The 12,045-nt window shown below is 39.2% G+C and overlaps 1 protein-coding gene across 2 annotated transcripts in view; it reads left to right on the top strand.

Annotated features, from left to right (window-relative positions):
• Nucleotides 1–10,004: 10,004 nt before the first annotated feature.
• PSMD14 (proteasome 26S subunit, non-ATPase 14) overlaps nt 10,005–12,045 on the top strand; it is a 49,108-nt gene continuing 47,067 nt past the window's right edge. Inside the window, exon 1 of one of the 2 annotated variants that reach the window (XM_068407689.1) lies at nt 10,005–10,136. The gene's annotated coding sequence lies outside the window, so the exon portion shown is untranslated. The remainder of the gene's footprint in view (nt 10,137–12,045) is intronic. The other variant, XM_068407688.1, reaches the window with a different exon arrangement.

Here is a 12,045-nt window from a genome sequence, read left to right as displayed (position 1 = left end):
TTACTGCCTATGTATACCATTAAGAAAAGATTTTGCTGTCTTCCATTCCAAAAGAACAGAGCTAGTTTACCTATCACTCATTTAAAAAACATTAACTATTAGTGTATTACTACTATTACGAAATCCTAGATCTATTACCAAGAACAAAGTCAGTGGGCAAAGTAGAGCACAAAACTGGACCTTTAAAAATATTTGTAAAGTTTTCCTGTTTTTTAGAGAGAGAGACATATTTTGCTGAGTATTTAATGAATTCACATAGTGACCATTTGACCTGGGTTTTTGAAAGTAATTAGCAGCTCCAGTTACCTGAAAGATAGAGCTAAGATAAGCAGGCAGTTTTAAATCAGTGCATTTCTAATTAAAAATGATGTTATTTACAGTCACTCAATAGAAGTTGTAAGCATCTGTACTCATAAAGAAATATGCAACAAAGGATTGATGATTTTTTAGAGGCTATCCACAGTTGCTGGAAATAGCAAGTGAAGGATGTTGAATACAAAAGGTAATTGTTAGCTAGATGAGATTATCACTCTTGCTTAAACTTATTTTTCAGGTAACTTGGAAATAATGTCATTTAAATAATTTCTATATCCAAGTTTTGTGGAGAAGGGAAACTAGTTCCCAGTATTGAGCACAAATCTAAGCAGAAAGGAGCAAATAATTACAACAGCTTGTTGGACAAATGCTGAGAAGGGTACTACAGAAAGGCCAACTCAGTGGGAGGAGTTTTAAGTATACAAACACTAGTCAAAAACCCCAAGCTCCTAAAATACACAAAAATACTATTATAAGGCTCCGATGTCATGAGGTAGTTTCTAGGGAGTATAACTGCTGTAAGAAAGATTCTTGAGACTAACAATTGCATTTATTGCACCCAAAAGTCCCTATTGCACACATGCCATATGAATCATCATACTATATTTCAGATATGATAAGCAATGTAATTTCATAACCTATTTATGAAAACTACTCAAAGACTCCAAAGCATTTTTAGAGCACTGATGTTAATTTTGTGATCTGTGGACTATGGAAAAAAAGTATCCGTGGACTAATTCTTAGTCCTCAAACTCTGCTTCTAAAGCAATCTGTGAAAGGCAACTAAAAACAAGAAGTTCATATATATCAGTATAATCAACATGTACAATACACCTAAAGGAGTCCACTGAAATATTTTATGACTTCACAGGTCAAAAGAGATTGAAAACTACTGCCATATACTGACATAAATAGTTTGTTGAAATAAAACAAGAACCAAAGCAATCTTTAAGGTGTGGGCTAATATCAACAAAGTTTGAATATTAACAAAACTAGACAGCAGATAATGAAGTCTTTTCTTGGACTTCAATAACTGGCCATTTACATCTGTGCATGAAGTTCTCTGGGCTATAAAACCAGTTACATTGGTTTAATCAGGTAGATGATAGAAAAATCTGTGGTCTCAACAAAAGTTAAGATATTTCTCTAATATATTAATTCAAATCCATTATCTTAAAAAGATACATATATATACAACCTATAACCCAATTATAGGTTGTGTATTGTATCACATTTTAACAACCCAGCAACTTAGATACCAGTAATACAATAATTTAAAAAAATTAATGAATACCCATTTTTCATCATCTGGTTTCAATATTTTTATTTAATTACAACAAGCTTTTGTATTTACTTTTGCTTCAAACATTCTGCTTATCTGTGTGATATTCTGCTTATCTGGATTATACTAATTTTTATCAGTGAAACAAAATATGATCATTTAGACAGTGCTGTGACGACTAACACTAACAACAAGAATAAACAAGGGAGTCCTATTTACTCTTTTTAGCAGAGTAACTAAATCTGAAATAAAATGATAAAATAAAGTTTAAATTTAAATAAAATTAATTTAATTTAATTCAAATTTAACATAAACTATTCACAGAACAGATCAATGATGCCTTAAGCACCTGGTGCTGAGAGTTGCCTCACGAGTTCTCAGGAACTCAAAAGACAAATAGGCAAATCTTGTCACAAAAAATAGTATGTGCAAGTGTAATAATTGCATCTACCTTCTCTGCAAGTGAGAGCAAAAACAGAAAAAAAAATCTGAAAATGATCACATTTTCCACATCCTACCTTTGCAGAGAAAAGGCTTAAGTTCAATTGGTGCTTGGACTGAACTCTGGACCTGAAATAAGACAGGGGAAAAAAAAGTGTTTAGTAGTTCAAGCTAAAAGAATCATGACTCCCTAAATGAAGAAAAAAATCTGGAGGGATATGAATTAAAAAAAGAAGTCTGAAACCAGAAATCTGGGCAATATTAAGAGTTTATTCGGATCATTTCTACAATGGAGATTCAAACTGCCATCACATGGTCCCAAATATTTAGGTCTCCAAATACCAACTGTTACAACATATAATTAAAGTCAGTTTATAGCCTTTAATCAACTGAATCGAGATAGCTAGTGAGATGAGATAAAGTGCTACTGTATTTATTTATGGCACTCAGCCAACATAACTAAAATAAGGATCTTGCCTTACCTGAATAATTTATTGCCAATTGCAAGTACTCTGCCTATCCAAATCACATTTCTATCAATGTTTGTAAGGAGCTTGCCTATTTAGTAGAATAAAATCCTGAAAAATCATATTTCTGACTATTCAGGTACTACAAGAATGAAACAAACCTTTTCCATGTACTTCTAGTATTTTTACTGTGATCAACACAGAGAACAAAACGTGATCACAACTGTACAAATTGTGCATAGTCAAGAAACAATTATACTATATTTTATTTTCTTTTTCCTTCTACCATAGCCTCATATTACAAAAAGCTGAACTGACTGAAGTATGATGCATACGTTTAATCAACAAAATAGCTATTTTCTAAACCAACCGAGAAGGAGAAACATCTAAGTTTATCTAGCTAGCTGTTTATAATTTGTATTATCTCAGAAAATTTCCAAGCACAATAAGGATCCATCATGCTTTAATGTTTATAAGCATACCAGAGGACTCTACCAAGGAGGACATGGAAGAAAGAGTCAAGGCAATGAAGGGGAAAAATGATATGGGGTGTATCTTGGGCTGTATCTTGGTGGACTGCAAGAACTGAAACCCTCCTAAAGAGAAGAGTCAGCGTGATTTGATCAATAGCTGTACAACTCTGAAGAGGAAGACTATGTGCAAGTCACAAACTTCCTGTGTGTTAGACACATTATTTTTGTATTTAGCTCCAGTTTCTATTTAAATAGAAAGTACAGGTTCTTTTACTTCCCAGGTAATGGTGTACATCACAAATGATGAAGAGAAACTTGTACTGTAGAGGCACCAAGACTGCTAATACCTTGTTCTCTGCTATATCACTGTGATTATTAGAGTAATGTAATCTCTACAGATATAATTCATTTATGGAGAGCACTGTGGAATGAAGTTGTGTAGCAATTCTTCACTACTTTTGTGTCATCAGAGAATTTCCAAAATCTACAAATTGCATCCCTGTTTGTGAGGCAATTTCAAATGAAAAAGTTCTGGCTGAGCAGAAAATCTGTTTTTACAGAATAGTATCATCCCTACCATCCCTTTAATAAGTCATTATAATTATTTTCACTGTTGTCACCATCATTATGTCCTCCAGCAGTATAGTTGTGGATAGCTTTTCTTTAGCATATCTTTACAAGTTGAGTGGAAAGCAATCTATTCTCTGCAAAATGGCTGCTTTCATTGTATACAGGACACTGAACCTCTTGTGCAGGACCTTTTCACCATGTTTTGATTGATTTTACATCTATTGAAAACAAGTCTGGTCTCTGCCATTTGTTTACCCTTGTATTCTCTCTCTATGCTTTGGTATGCATTTTTAATTAGATATTCTCCAGTCCTTTCACCACTAGCTAACACTTTTATTGGGAAGCAGTCTTTACTAGCCCTGCAAATATCCGCTGTTCTTTGCAATGTCAAGTCCTTTTCTCACCTTGCTTTGACTTGGTTATCACTTATATCACAAGTAATTCATCCATCTGTTAACTGCTCCAATTCACATTACTTGGCTTTATTTTAAAGATCTTAACAATGGTCAATGGTCTCATCTGGCAGCTGGTTTCTTGTAAAAAATGTGCCTTTCCCAAGTGACATTCTTGTGAGGATCAAAATATTCACTGAACGGGTTTTATCTAGCAGTTTACAGGTCCCTCAGGCTCTCCATAGAACATATTGTATATACCAAGTGCTTTGGGCATGCCATGTGTAGCAATGTGGAGGACTTCACCTTCTTCAATTTCATTTCACTCTTCTTCAGCTTTCTGCCATGTTTTCTTTCCATACTGTGCGTTAATTCTTGCCACAAAAAAATGATGACACTTATCGTTCATCTACATAAATGTTTAAGTTTTGATCCAGAGTGTGCCTTTAAAGCAAAACTCTGTTCTGGTGCACTTTAGTGCTTTGGTTTGCCCCGTGAAGCTGTCTGGGAGGGCTAGAAGTGGATTCTTTCATATGAAAAACTGCAGACCAGGTACATACTTAATACACTTTGGTTGCAAATGGGCATTCACTCTATGGGACTCAATTAGAGCTATCCAAAGTGAAAAACGATGAAAGAAATAGAGTGTGGTTACCTGTTTAGCCCTACAGATTTGTTCCTACCAGTCTGTACTACTTCCTAACACAGACATGGCCACAGAATTGATTGAAATAGTCTTTATTTCTGGGCTCTCACTACCTGACTTTGGTGAAAAGCATTATACCAATTACACAGCACTTTTGTAAAGGACTGTTTCAGTCCAACAACAGAAATATCTTAAGTGTTAAAGGAAGTGTAAAATTTATTTTTATTGTGTCACAAATAAGGGGAAAAACTCCCACTGAATAAAGAAAAAAAAAAGAATTAGGTAGAACATCATTCCATCCCACAGTAATCCAGAAAAAAAACACAGTATGTCCACTTTCCATACCACCTTTCTCTTAATTTACGGTCTTCAATTTGCAGTCTTCCATACAGTTATTTAAATAATCTGTCTCTCACGGAGTAGCACCTTTGCAATTGCCAGGGACACAAACCCACTTCTCTGTTTCCTCATAAAAATTTTCCATAGACACCCCCAACATAAGCATTTCTAGCAAGACTGATTTTTTCTTGGCCTTATCTTCTCCAGATGGTTTGTAGATAGTTCTCACAACTCAGCCATCACTTTAAATAGACATAAAAAGACAAAAGTCCAGTTTCCTTTAGGACTGTATATGAAACTTGTATTGGCTGGCAAATACTGAAACTTTCAATATAAACATGATCTTTTGGCTCCAATTGAGGTGAGTGGTATTATGGCTCACTGTAGGTAATGTTTGCTTTCTTAATATTCTCTCCCTTCTAAACTGGGATGGATTATATCGAAATACATTTTTACCATTCTTCTCACCCAAATTAATCTAGGTTTATACTTGTCATACTTTAATGGACAGGTCTATGTTCTGGAAGAGATGAAAACAGTTTTGTTTGCAGGTTTTCAATAATCATATGCTTCATGATTAATGAAGCTTCTTTCAAACCTCTAACAGCCTTCTGCAGCTTATTGTAGAATTGTTCAGAAGACTAAAAAAAGTAATCTCACTCTTACATACTATCTTTAACCAATCTTGTAAAATTTTATTCCTTGTCTGTGACAAGACCTCTTATTAGTCTGTATGCAGCAAAGAGTTGATCAGGCATTTTACAGGCTGTTGGGGATGTCACAGAGGTCATCGTAAGCACTTCTAACTGTTTTGAGTGCTTGCCAAGTATGACAGAAGAAACCATTTTCCCATATTCAGGTTTGCCAAGACAGAGCTCCAGTCCATTCTCAGGGTAAAAGGCTGCAGTTTAAGGAACTACTATCCCTCTATTACTTTCTCAGTGTTTGACTACCAAACATAGTTCTAAGCAAAAAAAAAAAAAACAAACAAAACACAGAAGTGTGCTGCTTCTGACTCTATTAGCCCCTCACAAGGATGATGTCGGCTCTTATACTCCCCAGTGTATATTCATTTCCTATGCTCTGTTCTACATGCTTAAACATAGAAAATATAACTGTCCACAACTTTAATGTTTTGTTCAATCCAGTGCATCATGTATTCTAATCCCAGGCTTTCTAAAACTATCTTCTGTTGGGCTTTTGGTTTTGGTTTTGTTTTTTTTTTTTAATATTATAACAAACTCCTGGAGACTTCCTCCTGTCCTGGCACAAACAACATTCTGTTTGTTTACACATATGATTTGCAAGAAAATTGTGGCTAGTCTCTCAGTGTATTCCTCGTGTTCTACATACAACTCTTCAATTTTGTCACTCAGCTCTGTAAAATTAAACTCATTAATTACAGAGCTGCAGGAATATTGCTGCTTTTACTGAATCATTAGCAGACATGGGGGAAAAGCATATACCAGATAAACCAGGAGTTAGGAAAAAATGGTGTGATCTCTTAGCAAGTCTGATCTCTGTTGATTGCAAGGATAGGTTAGTATGGGGAAAACTGGAAGAATGTAAGGGTCCAAACAAAGTAAGTTTTTATCACTTATGACAGCCATCCAAGTCATAAAAAAAGGAACAAATCTTGAACATTTTCATTCAGCACTGCATTACAGCAAAAAAAATAAATAAAAATCTTCTATGGATTAGTGCTGGTTAGACCAAAACAATGAGGGATTCAGTAGCATGTAAGAGAGTGCCCTTCAGATTAGATGACAATTTGGAAGTGTTTAACAACATATGGTCTCTTTTCTTTGACATATACGATTAAGAATATATCTTTTTTATATCAAAATATAAAATACCATCTGTCATAAGTACCAACTATGATACTGCCTCTATATATCCAATTAATTCACTATACTTTCTAATGTAAATATTTCTCCTATTTTCTTCTTTTTTCTTCTTCTGTAACTATATTTATTTATAAATTTTCAATAAATGTATATATTAAAAAAGTCAATACTATTGTTACCGGAAAATAGTAACCAAGAAAACTCTCCAAAACAAATGATAGTTTAGAAAGCCGACATTGGTTTATTGCAGCGCTGGGTGCACGGGGGATCTCTCCTCCTAGCATGCACATCTAGGAACAAAAGCTTGCCCCTTATATACAATTCCAAGGGAAAAACCCACCCAATTAAAAAACAACTTATACATAACACATTATGTAATGCATTACGTAACGTCTTTACACATGCGTACTAAATTGGGGAAGGGGTCTTTGGTGGTCTCTGGGGGTCGCTGGTGGTCCCAATCCCCCTTAAATCGTGCTTGTGCGCAAGCGTGGTTGAGGCCTTCTTGTTTACAAGTACATGTGTTCCCGAGAAGAAGATATCGTTTTGGACTTATCTCTCCTCTGACACAAGAGTTTATGAATCAAATTAATTTAGACATCACAAAGTTGTTCTTTACAGTTTTGTTTTGTCTTTTGGCCTTATATAATTAGCAGAGACCTTTGTTTTTCTGGGACTAAGCGTAAACAGCATGAATCATTATTTACTAGAACCTTGTTATCAATCCCATAAACAAACTTTATCTACAAAACATGTAGTTTACTTCAGAACCTATTGTTATTATTCTAGCTAAAAGGAAAATTATTGACAGGAAAGTTTGTTCTGTGTAAAGGTAACACAGAGCAGGCTTTTAGAGCCTACTCTGAGGCCTACTCTTGCTAAACTGTTGCTAAATTGAACCGTCTGGTATCACTATGACTTGAAATGTAATTAGGAATAACAATGAAAGTCTGTTTCACTTTGTATTTCAAAAGAGAAGGGCCAAATCTTCACATGGTTTGAAATGACATAGCTCATTTAAGTCAGTGAGTAGAAGCAAATTACAAAGATCCATGTTGCTTTTCCTTATTATACACATTAATCCATGGAATTGCTCACTTTTCATAAATATTTTTGTTTCTTTCCTTTTTCAGAAGTGCAGAGTTCCTTAAAGACATGACTGCAGAGTGAGAATTGAAGTACAATGAGTATTTCCCATTAAGGTGTCCGAATTCCAGTGGACATGAAGGAATAAAAGGATTGCTCTCAAAAACATAGTACGAATCAGGAAAATACATAATGCATTTCAGTTCACTGAATTAATACTTTACCTCATTAATATAATCTCAAAAAAAATAAAGAACCTTTGACCACATAATTATTTTAATGACTTTTGAGAACACTAAAATATGCAAAAGTCTCAAAATACAGTCTCAAGACTGTAGGAGCTAAGTTTTGCCAAGTTAAAACAGGAAAGAATGTAACAGCCTATTTGAAGAAGGGTACAAGCTTTCTTTTGTATGAGACAAGTATATGTAGATAAACATACACACACACACACACATACACACCCCCTTTCACTCTTTTTTTCTGGATAATTTGTCTGCGGGTGCAGCAATAAACTGCACTAATAGGTTTTGCATTAGTAACATGAAAAAGAAATGACTGACCCACAATGTAAACTATATTTTAAGCCTTTAGCTTTTTAAGAATCTTTTGGAAATTTTAACTCTTGTGATTCCCTCAGTCTAGTAAAGATCTGAAAAGGGATGGAAGAGACAATTGCAGGAATTTTTCAAAAATATTGCCCCTCTTAAAAAGCAGAATAGCAGGTATCACGGTAATTAACTTTCTCCTCCTTTTGATTCATTTTACACATCACAGTATAAAAACCTAAAACTTCTGAGTCTGCTAAAGTGTCATGGAAGGGGTGACTATTGGTCTGAGGTTATTTCAGTATAATTCATAACATACTACCTTTTCACCTGCTTCCATGTAGTTGTCTGTGAGCAGAAATTGCTGACCATCTTCTAATACTACATTCTCAATCCTTAAATGAGCTTTCAAAAACAAACCATAATGCTCTTCTTGGTTATTTACAGTAGAAACTTTATACACAGTCCTAATAAATTGCTTTTATAGGTTTTTAAGTTGTCCAATACTTTCTAAAATATTTGTAGTATTTCAGTAACTAGATACAAATGAACTTCTAAAAAATTGTATTGTTTTAGCCATAATAAGTTCCTCAGGCACTGAGCTCCATATGTTCACGTATTGTCTGAAAAAGTGTTTCCTTGGCCTTGTATTTTCCTCGGCCTTGTATTTTCCTCCTTTAATTTACAAGTTTTGCTCCTGTGTTAATGTAAGGATAAAAGAAAGTCCAGTTTGCTTCTCTGCATCATTCACCAGCATGCATGCTTTTATTTGATTATCTGTTTTTCTTCTTTGTATGGCAAAAATTCTCATTTCCATTTCTGCTTATGCTGTTTTTATACCTATGACAATTCTTATTACTCGTCTCTAAACCCTCTTATTTTCTGTAATACTGTTTTTGAGAGGACTACATGTGGTACTGTTCCTATGACAGTAATCATTCTTTTATTGATTTGATGACACATTCATTGGTTCTTCAGTCATCCTAGTGTCTCGCTATTTGAGCACAGGTGACATCAGCTGCAATTTGATTCGTAGCTATGGACAAAGTTAACCCACAGCATTTAACAGCAAAGCAGTTTAAGTGCTTCAGTTCAGCACGTGCCACTTTCCACTCCGTGTCACTTAGAGACCATATCCCTCTGAGAGTCTCTGCTCCCAAAAGCTCCACATAACTGTGACAGCTATGGATTTGCTAGTGCACAATCCAGCAAGCACAAGGGACAACGAGGGTGCGACCATAGCATCCTGCCGCCTCAGAGGCTTCTCAGGCCCCTTCTCATTACTGCCGCCAGGGTCTCAGTGGCCTCAGGCCCAGGCCGGCCACAACTCGCCCTCTAGTCTCGCCGCCTCTGGGGCTGGCCTGCACGGGTGTGCCGGGGACCCCACGACACCCGGGAGAGGCCTCCTTTCTTGTTCCGCCTCCCTAAGGAAGGGCGGTGGCTGCAGCGGCCGCTCGCGGCCGGCACAGAGGGCGGTTTAACGGCCGGAACTGCTACCGCGCGCGAGCTCCAAGCGCGGGCCCGCCGGCAGCACGCGCCGTTGCCAGGCGGGCCGCGTTGCCATGGCTGCCAGCTCCCTCCCTGGGCGGCGGAACCGGAAGTCCCCGGCGCGTGCCCTTTGAACCGGGAAGTCCTTGCGGAGGCCTGGGCGGACTCGGTTTGAATGAAATCCGGCTGATTCACGGCGGCCCGGGCCGAGGCGGCGCGGCCGGAGGGGGCTCCGCGCGGAGGTGAGGGCCCGGCGGGACAGGCGCCCTCGTCACAGGGGTCCTTGGGGGCCCGGCGCGGCCCGCGGGGGCCTTGCTGCGGCGTGGGGCCGCCTCTGCGTGGCGGCGGCGGGAGCGGGGCCCGCGGGGAGTGGGCCCGAGCGCCGGGCACGGAGGCGGGTGGTGGGGACGGGAGCGGCGCTGTCCCCTCCCCGGGAGGGGGTACGGGGCAGGTCTGGCAGCGCCGGGGGGCGGTTTTCTCCCCATGGGGCACCGGCCTGGGCGGGGAGCACGCTGGGTCCAGTGGGGTTGGCGGTGCCTGCCCGGGGTTGTGCTGGTTGCGCCCGAATAAGGTTTGGGCGCTTTGGGGCAGCGGCGGTGCCGGGGCGGCGTGGCTGTAACCGGACGGAGCGAGGCGGCAGAAGGCGGCCGGGCCCTGGGGAGCGGCGCCGGGGGAGGCCCGCCGCTGGAGTGGGCCGCCTGGGCCTCGGCGCCTCACGGGCTCGGGGCGGCCCTGCCTCCTTCCCGGCTGAGAACAGCCGTCGTGCTTCGCTTTGGCAGCGCCTGGGTTGCAGCCGCTGGCTGGATCTTCGGGGCGCCGTGTCGCAGGCGGTGACTCCGAGCGGGAGGGTGTCCTGCGGGCAGCAGCCGGCTGTGTCCCTTCAGAGGGGCTTCACAGATTGAATCGCCGCTGCTTTTGGAGCGAAGCATCGCGGCGATCGCCAGCAGCGTACGGCTGGAATTAGGGCGGAGGGAAGCGAGGGCGAAGCACCGGCTGGGATACGTGAAGGAGGAGGAGTCATCAATCCGTGTCAGGAAAGATGACGCAGAATTAAGTAGAAAAGGAGCGATAATCAAAATTAACAGTGCTGTTTCTAGTATGCAGCAGACCTAAGTATCGTTTTCAGAACAAATTTACGTGGTATAGTTGGATACTTGTAAACAGTTCACAAATCTGAATGTGTGCTGATGTCATCTCTTAAAGTTGTACTTGTTTCCGGTACGCTGTAGAAAACCAGAAAAACAACAAGGATTGAGATAGACTTTTTTAAAAGAAGTTTTATGCAAATGTATTTGAAAGCTGCATGTAGCTGAAAAGGTGCTAGGCAAGCTGAAAAGTGTGACAGGTTTGTATTAATCTTAAAGCTTTCACCCCCTGTGAGTCCAAGGTGTACTGTATGCCTTGGTTATAGGGAGTGCACTTGGAAGAAGATTCTGCTGAGAAGAGCACTGTTTGTGAGCTTGTGTTATGGGAAGAAGGACAATCCAGAAATTGGCTTGCAAATGAATTGCTTCTGAATCACTTAGTGTGACTTGGAGCAACTAGGTTTTGCCCATAGCTTAATGGGAAATTTGTGTTCTGTCAGCTGGTGTAACATGCCACATCAGGGATATTCATTTGATATCTGTGGTTCAGAAAATAAGAAATTAGAGCACACTTCAAAATTAATATTAAATAATAACAGAATATAAATTAGTTTGTAAACTTTCTTGGAAGTGATTCAATCTTGACAGGCATTATGGAGTATATACTAATAGTAGCTACAATTATCTCTTAACATCTAGGATGATGGGAAAGGATAGGTAGATAGGATACCTGGAATAATAGAACGCCAGTGGGATGGGTACTTGCTGGAGCTGGTGGCCAGGGACAGTTCCACAGCAGTTGAGTGTCTGCCCCCCCTTCTGCAGATTTCAGGGAAGCTAATTACTTTAAATATAGCATAAAATTAAAATTAATTTTGTGGGTTTCTGTGGTGGTGTGATTTCTTAATGAATCTTCCCTTACCTGTAAGTTTGCTGTGGATATACCTAAGTAGCTTTAGAGTAGTCTGGGTTACTTCAGTAACTCCAGCTTAGCAATGAATGTAGTAGAATTAGGTTTGCTGTGCTAACCTGCATACCTTCTAGTCCAGCTCAGGTCTGTTGAGAT

Source organism: Nyctibius grandis, chromosome 9 (assembly GCF_013368605.1).
Source record: "Nyctibius grandis isolate bNycGra1 chromosome 9, bNycGra1.pri, whole genome shotgun sequence".
NCBI classification, from domain to species: domain Eukaryota; kingdom Metazoa; phylum Chordata; class Aves; order Nyctibiiformes; family Nyctibiidae; genus Nyctibius; species Nyctibius grandis.
This window is presented reverse-complemented; position numbering and strand designations above follow the sequence as displayed.